The sequence below is a fragment of the Lactuca serriola genome, chromosome 8 (genome assembly GCF_051521515.1).
Source record: "Lactuca serriola cultivar US96UC23 chromosome 8, Lser_US96UC23_V15, whole genome shotgun sequence".
NCBI lineage: Eukaryota > Viridiplantae > Streptophyta > Magnoliopsida > Asterales > Asteraceae > Lactuca > Lactuca serriola.
The window spans coordinates 9,083,343-9,094,474 of NC_136415.1; positions in this window are offsets into that span (position 1 = coordinate 9,083,343).

Genomic DNA, 11,132 nt, shown 5'->3' on the forward strand with positions numbered 1-11,132 from the left:
AAGCAGTGTACCTAGTCAGATTACAATATAGCTTGGGTAAATTGGGTGTCGATCACAGGGAACGGTGTTACTAATTAATTTACTTACTATTAAATTAACCTAATTATTAACAAGTTTAAAAGGGGTTTTATCTGGTTTTACAAGATCAGATGAACTTAAGTCAAATTCAATAAATAAAAACACACTCTTGTTTAGTTTGAATCCACTTCTCCCTTATGGCTAGCTAATGATTACGGATTATTAAGTTGGTTTTTTAGTTGTATTAGTAATTTAGTTCTAACTTTACCAATAATTAACTAATTCATGTCAAACCATGTATGTTCACACATAATTAAACACATAACTAATTATGAATGTAAATATGCTATGTAAGAGTTGTTATATAAACGCAATTATGATCACAATACACGTTCTCTAGCACAACTAAGCTTATTTATTCTAATTACTAACTAAGATCGGTCAATCCTAGCTCTAACAATTCAATGTTCACTAAATCATTAGGTAAACAAGTTCATGCAATTTAATGGTCACTAAGCTACACAGAACATGCAATCAAGCAATTAGATAAACAAATAGTAGCATGCTAGGTTATATAAATCAAACACAAGCAATTTTTACCAACTAAAAATTAATCCATAAACATTGAACTATTCATAAGTTTAAAGCTTCATCTAGCTAAACACGAGAAGCAAGATTCAGCTGCTCATCATAGCAACTAAACAAACACAACTAAAAATAATAAAAGACATGTTCTAATTTAACCAAGATATAAACCTCTATTCTTTTTGGTGTTGAAAACCTTCTTCCAGAACCCTTCTTTCGCTCTGAATCGTCTCCTGGAATTCTTTTCTTCAGCCAAAAACTCCTTACTTTCGTAATAATCAGGAGAACTTAAATAATCTCCAAAAACTCGCGCCACGTTGTGGCCAGCTTTGCCACGTCGTGGGCTTCAAGCTATCTGTATCCTTCAAGGAATCCTCCGCGTCGCGATGTCTATCTTTTGGAAACCCCATGCCACGTCGTGGATTCAGTATTTATCGTGGATTTATTCTTTTCTTGTCTTCCAAGCCTCCCATGTTCCACATATTGTCACTTTTGGTCCCTCTCTTCGAAAATCTTTTTAATTGACTGAAAATAACAATTTAAAGTCATAAGTACCATTATTCTAAACATATTATCAATTTATTAATAAAAATGTACTTAAATATTGCCTAAAAATAGGTATAAATATGGCAATATAAGGACGATAAGCGTCAAAAATGACTTTTTGATAGAAGATTATTTAGGATGAATAATCTTAACTAAGTTTTAGAATATGTTACAAGGATTCCGTACATATAAAGAACGCCGAAATCCGAGTTATAACGAAGAAGTTATGACCTGTCGAAGTTTCGCGATAGAACCAGCACGACACTGAATGATGTAAAAAGTGAATTTAGATTGGAGTGATTTTTAGCCTTAGTGATCTAAACGAAAGTCGTAGTGTTCGTTAAAATGAGAGCGTGCATAAAAAGAATGCCCAAATCTGACTTCGCATGAAGAAGTTATGATTTTCCGAAGTTTCAGCTTAGCGGTACGCAGCCCGAATACTCGATTTGAGATCGAGTGATTTCTAGCCGAAACAATCTAAATGAGAGTCTAATATCTCGTTAATAGTAGTGAAACGGTAAAAAGACAGACGAAAACGGAGTTCAGATGAAGGAGTTATGAATTTCGAACGGAGTTTTCTTGTCCCAGCCTACTAAAATGCTATATTAACAATATATTAAAAATAGATTTAAAAATAGACGACGAAGTATAAACGAGAGTTGTAGAGCATAATCTCACCTACGCGCCGATATAAAAAACATCGAAAACGGAGTTCGTATACGAAAGTTATGAATTTCTGAAGTTCGAGGCGTGAAACCCCAAGAATGTCAGAGACCACAACATGAAATCAGTGGTCACGATGTGGCATGTCTTCTGACGCCTCCTGGAGTCTGCCAGACCCAACTTGCGATGACGCATGCAGTGACGATCAAGCCCACGATGTGAAAGTACTGTTCACGACGTGGGAAATGAGAAATTTGCCCTATAAATAGAAATCAAGGGCCAGCCGATTATGGTTGCTCCATCTCTTCTCTCCCACTCCCGATACACTCTCTAAGCCCTATTTTACCCCAAGCCCCGATATCAATCCCGAGACCCGAAGCAAGTCCCGAAGCCTGATGATCCCGAGAAGAACAAAGTTTCCGAGCCGAAGCTCTGCCCGCGAGAAGTCCGGTGTGTGAAGATATCCCGGTTTCACCGAAGAATACTACCATTGCAAGCCGTAGTGCTGTCCGATCATCTTCTGATCAAGTAAGTGTACAATCCCTTTCATAAACACGATTTTAATACAAGTATTGTTTGAATGTATTAAGTATATGTTTTGGGTGAGTGTGTATTCACTTTCTTTTAACACATAAATATGAAGTATTGGCTATGAAATACGTGCTATGTGTTTATATATTGTTGATTATTTGAGATGGGTGTGGAATGGATGTTTTATATAGGTTTTAAATGAGTTAAACTGTATATGTATTTTATATCTACAAATATGTTGGGTAGAACATGGGTAGACGAAATAGTTGGTGTGTGATGAAGGATGAGTTTGAGGATGAGACGAAAGATAAACCTCGGTAGCTATGGATTTAGTACTGTATAGATGAACTTTGGTAGCTATTGATTTAGTACCGTATAGATGAACGCTGGTAGCTATGGATTTAGTACTGTTAGATAGACGATGGTAGCGATGGATTTAGTACCTGTTAGATAAACGTTGGTAGTTATGGACTTAGTACATACATTGGTAGCTATGGATTTAGTACCTGATGAATGAACCATAGCAGCTATGGAAAAAGTGGTTTACGAAAGAACTTTGGTGGCTATTGTCTTAGTGTCTAATAAAGAATCCTGGCAGCTATTATCTTAGTGCCTAATACAGAATGAACGAATAGATGACTCTTAGGGTAGACCCTTAAGAGTAAGGGAGATAATGTGTGTGTGTGTGTGTGTGTATATATATATATATATATATATATATATATATATATAAAAGATATAATATTATGGGTTGAAAACCCTATATGCTCATCAGGCTCCTAAACTTGACTCACTCAGTTTTCTTTGTATTACAGGTTGTGGCACAAGAGCATAAGTTGGCTGACATAACGAGAGATATGGATTATAGGTTCGTAGTTATAATTAACTGTGTAAGGTCTATGTTGTTCTTTTTATGCTTTTGGTTTGTATCGGAACATGACATCCCAAGATTTTGTTATATAATGAAAATACATTTATTTAAATAAATGCTTTGATAAATTCTAATCATATATTGTTTTGGGAACGAATTCCGCAATCGTTTTCTTTAAACAATTATTCTGATTTTTAATACAAAGCATAAAAAAATCGGTCTTTTCTGGCCGTGAAATTGGGGATGTCACATCGTAAACGTTCATCCAACATCATATTACCACCATTACCTTTCTTATCGTCCATGGTGGAGTATTGGACGGAGCAGCTGCATTGGAAGAAGTTGTTTGATTGGAGGTCATTTTTTAAATTTGTTTGTTAGTTTGTTTAATTTTAAAGGAGTACTTAAATAAGAAAAAAGACTGACACACAATTAGGTGGATTCCCATATGTAACATCCCAAGTTTTGTCATTTGTAGTCCCTGGGGATGGAAGGGTCAAAGCCATGAAGAGCTTAAGGGTTAAATTGTAATTTTGGGACCACGAGGAGTACGCTTCGCGTACATAAGGGTACGCTGGGCGTACTCATAACAAAAGGAAACCCTAATATCTCGGGTTGGGGGCTATATAAACATCTTTATGGCTCATTTATTGGATTAATGTCTAAGTCCATAACTATAATTGGTAAGACTTGACCCGACCCGACATGGTCCATTTGGGTTGCATGGCATCATGCACTGGGATAGACGAAAATGAGAGAAATAACACTTAAGGTTTATTAATATATTATAAGTTCTAATATATTAATAAGATTATTTAATTAGTATTGATCAAGAATTAATGTAGAATTAACTAAGTGATTAAAAGAAGACTAATTAAATATATGGGTTGATTGTGTAAATCATCCATACTTATATAGTGGGCTAATGCTCCATGGATTATCAAGTTGGGCTAAAACCCATAAGATGCTCCATGGATGCTCCATGATGTATTTGAACCCATGGATCCAAGGAAATGGAAAGGCATGACAATTAGGGTTTACCCTAATTATAACACACTATATAGTGATCTATTTCTTGGGAAAATCGGCACTAGTCTATTACATGGAGGGCAAGCCGATTTTGAAGTGTTCTAATTTCTCTATAAGTTATTCCAAATGCACTTGATGTTGTGTGAACCATTTGAGGTGTCACATTTGGGGCACTAGGCTCTCATGCTACATGGAATCAAGCACCAACAATGAGGTATGCCATTCTACTAGATTTTATATTATTTGTACTTTATATTATGCTAGTTAGAACAATACCTTGGAAATTCATATTTGCATGTATAATAGAGAAAACATAGATCCAAGGTATTTAGGGTTGCATGTACACTTAGGAGTGTTAGAATGCTCAAAACCCAACAGTGGTATCAGAGCCTAGGATTATTTTTTGTATATTTGATGCAAAATGCTTGAAACACTACAAGAAAAAGACCCTTTTACGATGCGCAAACCACGACACTCATTGATTTATGTTACGCAAAAGAGAGTGACATTAAAAGAGTGTCATCTATTCAAAAAATTTAAGGATTTAGGTCACGTATTATTGCGTGCCCTTAAATTAGTGTCTAAACAAAAAAAAAACACGGAGGGCACATGTGCGTCATCTGAGGATGTCGCTTTATAAATTTTAATGGAACGCGCGTTCCATCCTTTAATAGCAGGGGGAAATTAAATCCTAAAAAAAGCAGGGGGAAATGAAATCCTGAAAAATTAAAAACCCCGCGTTTCATCTATCTTTTAGGGTTTCCATGTAAACCATAGACCTCAGTTTTGTTCTCTAATCAATTTGTTGTTGTTCGGGAAGGAATAACGAACTCATCCTCTCCACCAGTCGACAGCCTTCATTATCTGCTTCTCCTTTTCTCTGTAAACCCTAGACATCATTATGCAGCTGTAACTCTTCCTCCCTTTCGTATTTTTGGAGCTTGGCAGCCATACAGTGGTCAACGATGTCGACTATCCTCTTTTATCCACCATTTTCTCCCTCTGAGACGTTAAAGACACGCCATCCCAAAATTGGAAGAACTAGGGCTTTTGTGCTCTGGATCTCACAGGAAACAAGTTTTCCTCGTCCCCACCCTCACCCATCCAAATTCCTTCTTCTTCAAATGATTATATGTTCTTACCTCTCAACCGTACCTGAATCAATATCTTTGTCTCTCTTGTGTCTATTCTCTCATTATCTCTCGTGCTTTCCTATTTACAACCATAGTTTGAGAGCGAAAAGAAAAAAAAGAAAGAAAAGATGTGCCTATTCTTCCTATTTCTTTCTCTGGTTCGATCACAACCCTTCTTCTCCCTTCTTCTTATTATTTTTTTTTTCGATTTGCTGGTGAGGGTGTGAGGTGGCGTTCGAAGGTTGTCAAGGGGTTGTCAGGGGATGATGGCTGGAGATGATGGCTGGTGATTGTTCGTCTTCATTTGTATTCCCAGGTAAATTGTCATTATCCTAATTATAAAATTAAAGCTAAAGAGCAGTTTTAGTTTTTCAATTGTTTCATGTTGCATGATTTGATATATATGTATATTGGGTTTTAATTCATTGCCTTGAAATTTAGGGTTCTAGGTTCATAAATACAGAGCAAACAACACACACCCATTGATTCATGTTGCGTGATCATGTTATCATATGATGGGTAGAGATGACAAAGAAATCCATGGCGATTCCATGGAGAAGTCTCTCATCCTTTTTGCGAAAGCATTCAGGTATATCTTCATAGAAACAACATCAGAGATCAGATTGAGTTGTTAAACATTCTAAATCATTAATCATAACAGATATTAGTGATGGAAGAGATGGAAATCGTGAAATGTTTCACAAAAGAATCACTTGTTCCATATCGTGGAATGAATTCTCGGTAATTTTCGTTCTTATGAATATTGGTTAGCTGGAATTGGAATTCAATTTCATTCCATTTCCAGTGTTTGGTTGCAAATGACTAAAGAACTGAATTCCGTTAGAATTCAATTCCATTCCATTTCCATAAACTCATGGATTTCAATTCCATTCTCCACTCTATTTTGCTTCATGGATGAAATTTTACCAATCTTCCATCTTTTGTATAAATGAAGTACTTACATACCCATTGTTATGCATTTGCAGGAAATGTTGTTGCTGCTACTTCTTATTCTCAATTCATCTTCAATGAAAAGTCTTTTTCGTCCATTTTCAAAGGACAAGTCTTCAGGTTCTGAGGGGGATGATACATTATGCCCCATATGTAAGGCCAATCCAACAATCACAGATGTTGCTCTTCCTTGCCACCATAGGTACATAAATGATACACATAGTATTTTCCAAAACTCTAATTTTGATGCTTGCCACATTTAATCTAAGGTAAGTAACAGAAATGGTCCATGTGGCTGTATGATTGTTGCACTGGCAGTCCAACTTTTTTTCCCAAAACTCTGATTTTGATGCTTGCCACATTTAACGTTATCATTTGTTATAAAGAAAAGGAATGGGATATTGAGCAGCTTGTGGGATCTGGTGGCATGCCATCATCACATTCAACAACTGTGACTGCTCTTGCTGCTACTGTTGGTTTTTTGGATGGTATTGGTGGCACTAAATTTGCAATTGCTGTCATACTAGCTTTTATTGTATGATTTCCCTCTCTCTCTCTCTCTCTCTCTCTCTCTCTCTTTCTCTCTTTATTGCTGTTGTTTGTGAATTCGTTGTGCTGCATCTTGTAAATCAAACTAATAGTTTATGATGTTTGTGAATTCATAAACGATGAACATGACAACAACACTGAACTGTCAAGGCCTCAGGGGCAAAATAGTAAAAAAAAAATTGTATACTTTGCTGTTTTGTATTGTACTACTCGTAGAAATAATGCATATATTATTTTTTTGGGTTAATAAATTATTCTATAAAATTCATGTAAAATATTTTTTGTATATGACTCGAACAGAATCTAGATATTCCGAGCAACATATGTGAAAACCATGTAATATTTATTTATTTGTTTATTAATTTTCATACATTCGATATTAGGAAGTCGATAAATTTGTTCTTTATTTAAATGGAAAAATATTTTAAAAGTACTTGTATTTTCTAATTTATAAATTTTACATCAAAAGGCATCCGTATTACATCAAAAGTTGCCACATGGGATCTAACTGCTCTTATCTTGAGCGTTCCTCAACACAAACCTGGTGAGGAATTGCACCTTCCACACCTTCAGATATTGGCTAAGCAACAAGCTCAAAGGGAGGAAGAGCTATCTCAATCAGGGGCCATTATTGGTTCTTATTCATGGTTCTTATTATTATTATTTTTTAAGAATCAGGGGCCATAATTGGTTTTAGAGTAAACCCTTTTCATTTTTTGTTCTTATTTCATGGCCTTTTCCTAATAAAAATGTAATTTTATGAACTAGATACCTCTTAGTCTATCTATATTCGTGTATGTGTGTGTTGATGAGCCACTTATTTCATTCTTTAACTGATTGAAATTGGTTTTACACAGTTCGCTGTCATACTTTAAGCTTCCTGGAAAGAGATCAGGTGGATGAGAGGTAGTACCAGATGAGACATTACGCCCCCAACTAATGACACTCCTCCTGTGCATTTTCACCTGTGTCCGCCATTCTCATGTTGCTGTGAGACTATCTGCTTCAAGATGCATCACATCAATGGCAAAGTCAATAAAAGTCAACATCATGGGCTCAGTAATCGAAAACATAATCCCTATGTTGGGTGACATGGCATCTGTGAATGCTAGACAAGGAGCATGGAAGCTAATGAGTCTGCTTGTTCAAGGATTAGGCACTGATCTTGTTCCTTATGCAAGGCTGTTAGTTGTCCCTCTTTTAAGGTGTATGAGTGATTGTGATCATTCTGTTAGAAGAAGTGTCACGCACAGCTTTGCTGCCCTTGTCCCTCTTTTACCCCCTTGCACGTGGTGTCTCTCCTCCTCCTGGATTGAGTGAATGCATGTTGTCTAGAAGTAGTTGAAAGTCACCCTGAGAAGGTATCAGCAAGAGGGTATAAACTGGTTAGCCTTGTTAAAGAGGTTTAACCTTCATGGAATTTTATGTGATGATATGGGGCACTGGGTATATGAGATTGAAAAATTCATTGATGCCTCTGTTATATCTTCATTGATGCCTTTATTATATCTTCACAGTTTCAAAACTACAATGTGATTCGTATAGATGTTTAGCATTTGAGACAGATGTTTTGGAACTATTATGCAAAATAATGTGTTGGAGTTGTGGTCTTTTTTTGACTTTTTGATGCCCGGATTTCTTGGAACAGAGAGACAAGTATGTTAGTCTTTCATCCTCTTACTATAATCACTAATACACAAGAATCATGTTACAAGCATTAAGTTAGGGTTTACAATGACGGAATCAACAAAGGAATGTAATCTTTTATCCACTTTAATATCTATAAACTTATGCCCTTAAATTATTTTTATATAATTTCCAATTTTACCCTTTTTGGTCTCAGAAATACAATGGGTCTACATCAGGCAGTTGCAGATTGCATTGAGCGATGCCATGCTGCCAAAATGAGAACCGATCATACTTGGTTCAGGACAGTTGTGTTGGCTGGAGGCACTGCATGGTAATGTTTACCAGGGTTACCAGGTATAAATTAATTTATAAATATAAATGTTTCTAATTTTTAATATAATATTAATTTATAAATGCTTCATGTTTTAATTAATTGTAGAAAGATTAGAAAAGGAAGTACATGATCTTCTACCAACCTTCATATCCAATGGAATTCGTGTTATCACTTCCCCTTATGGTGCAGATTCTGCATGGTATGGAGCAAAACTTCTCAGCAATGTAAGCATCCACAACCCTAATTTTTTTTTAATATTTCTTTTATGAATTAAAAAAAAGTATATTTTAATCTTTGTAGTTGAGCACATTTCCAAATTCATGGTGCATCACTGAGGAGACTCATGCTTGATTATGTTTTGGATAAATCAAGTCCATCAATTGGTACCCCACATGGGAAAAAGAAAAAGAAAGTAACAATAGGTAATAATATATTAATCTTTATGATAAATTGTATTCATAATGTGTAAATGTGTCGTTTTTTAATACAAGTTGTTTTCTGTAGTGGGATAGTCACTCCAAGAAAGTATTTGATCAAATATATTACCTGATGTTACTGAACATAGAAGGCTTTCAATCATTGTGCATCTTTTGAGTACTTTAGGGGAAAAAGGAAAAATTATATCTATGTTTTCTTGTGTATTTAAATACACAAGAAAACATAGATATAATTTTACGACACGCATTTAGCTCCTGTGAAGTTAAATGCACAAGAAAACATAGATATAATTTTACGACACGCATTGGCTTTTATTTGTAATATAGGAGGTCCAAAAACTTGCAAAGAAGGCTGCAGAAACTGTGGTGTTGGTAATTGATGATGAAGGGACTGAGTATTTGATATCAAAACTTCTCAAGTTGCTTCTATTTCCATGCTAAGTTGGCTTTTATTTATCTTACTGTTTATTATCATTTTTTATATAAAACTTCATCATTTATATTATATATAATACATTATAGACTTTGCATCATAATTTGTTCAATGTTACAGGATACAATTCAAAATTCAATTTCCTCATGTTGTTGCTGAAATGACAACAATTGGTTTTGGCCTACCAAAGAATGCATTCACCGCTCTAATGAAGAATGTAATTGTTTATTTTTCTTTTCTGCTTGGTGAAAATCATCAAATGAAAATCTCATTATATATCTTAGGATCTTATCAGTTAATGAACTTGATCGTGGGTATGATCAAGCATAGATTTACATTTCTACCCCTGTTTTTATCTTTTATCTTTTGTGTCATATAATTATATTTCCCCCTTTTTATCAGGTTAATTTGGTGGTTAATTATGATCTTCCTATAAGACATGATCATCAATCTCAACCTGACCATGAAGTGTACTTGCATTGAATCGGAAGAGCAGGGTGATTATGGGAGAAGTTAAGTAGTTATAGGGCTTTAGATGCTTTCCCTTTGGGTGGAAAATGTTTTTAAGACATGATCATCAATCTCTACCCCTGCTTTCCCTCTGGTGTTTATCTCAACATAAAAACCCTAAAATGTGGATGTGCTAAAACTGAAGAAATTAGAAGACACATAATGGATTTTAGCAAGTCGGGTAAGTTTAAAAATATCTTAATACGATATTGATTAGATTACACAACATGTAGTGTAGAAAATATGATGAATATTTATGATCAATATTCAACTTTTGAAAATGTATCCAGTTTGATGTTTATCTGTTTGACATTTTTTTGACAGAAAATGAGAATACCGGAGAAGATGAACCACAAATTGACACTGAAATGATCAATGGAATTATCAAATCCCTTCAGGTATCATCTCATATCACTTGCTTATGAAATTTATTCATCTATACTTGAAAAGATATATTGATTTTTGTGTTGTTTCCAGGCTATCCCTGATGCAGTTCTCAGCACAACAATTATGATTTTATGATGTTAGGCTAAACTATAAAGCAATCATTCTTTGTTTTAGGAAACGTTTTAGAGCTTCTTCAGGCAGCTTAATAATGAGTTACTGAAACAAGAAGGTGCCTCTTTATAGCAATGTAGTATTAGGTTATATAGTTAGGGAAAACCTCTTAATAACAACGTACAATTAGATCCCCTTAATATCAATGTACTATAATTTTATGACATGATGTTATTGAATGAAATTGATTGTGCAATGGATTGTATTTTTTGTATATGATATTTTATTTTATATTATGAGACATGAAATGCAAATTTAATTTGAAAATTAGTAAATCTATAAATATTTTTTTTTAAAAAAAAATAATAAAAATTACGATACGCAAAAATGTGTGTCATCTTCATTTATGACATGG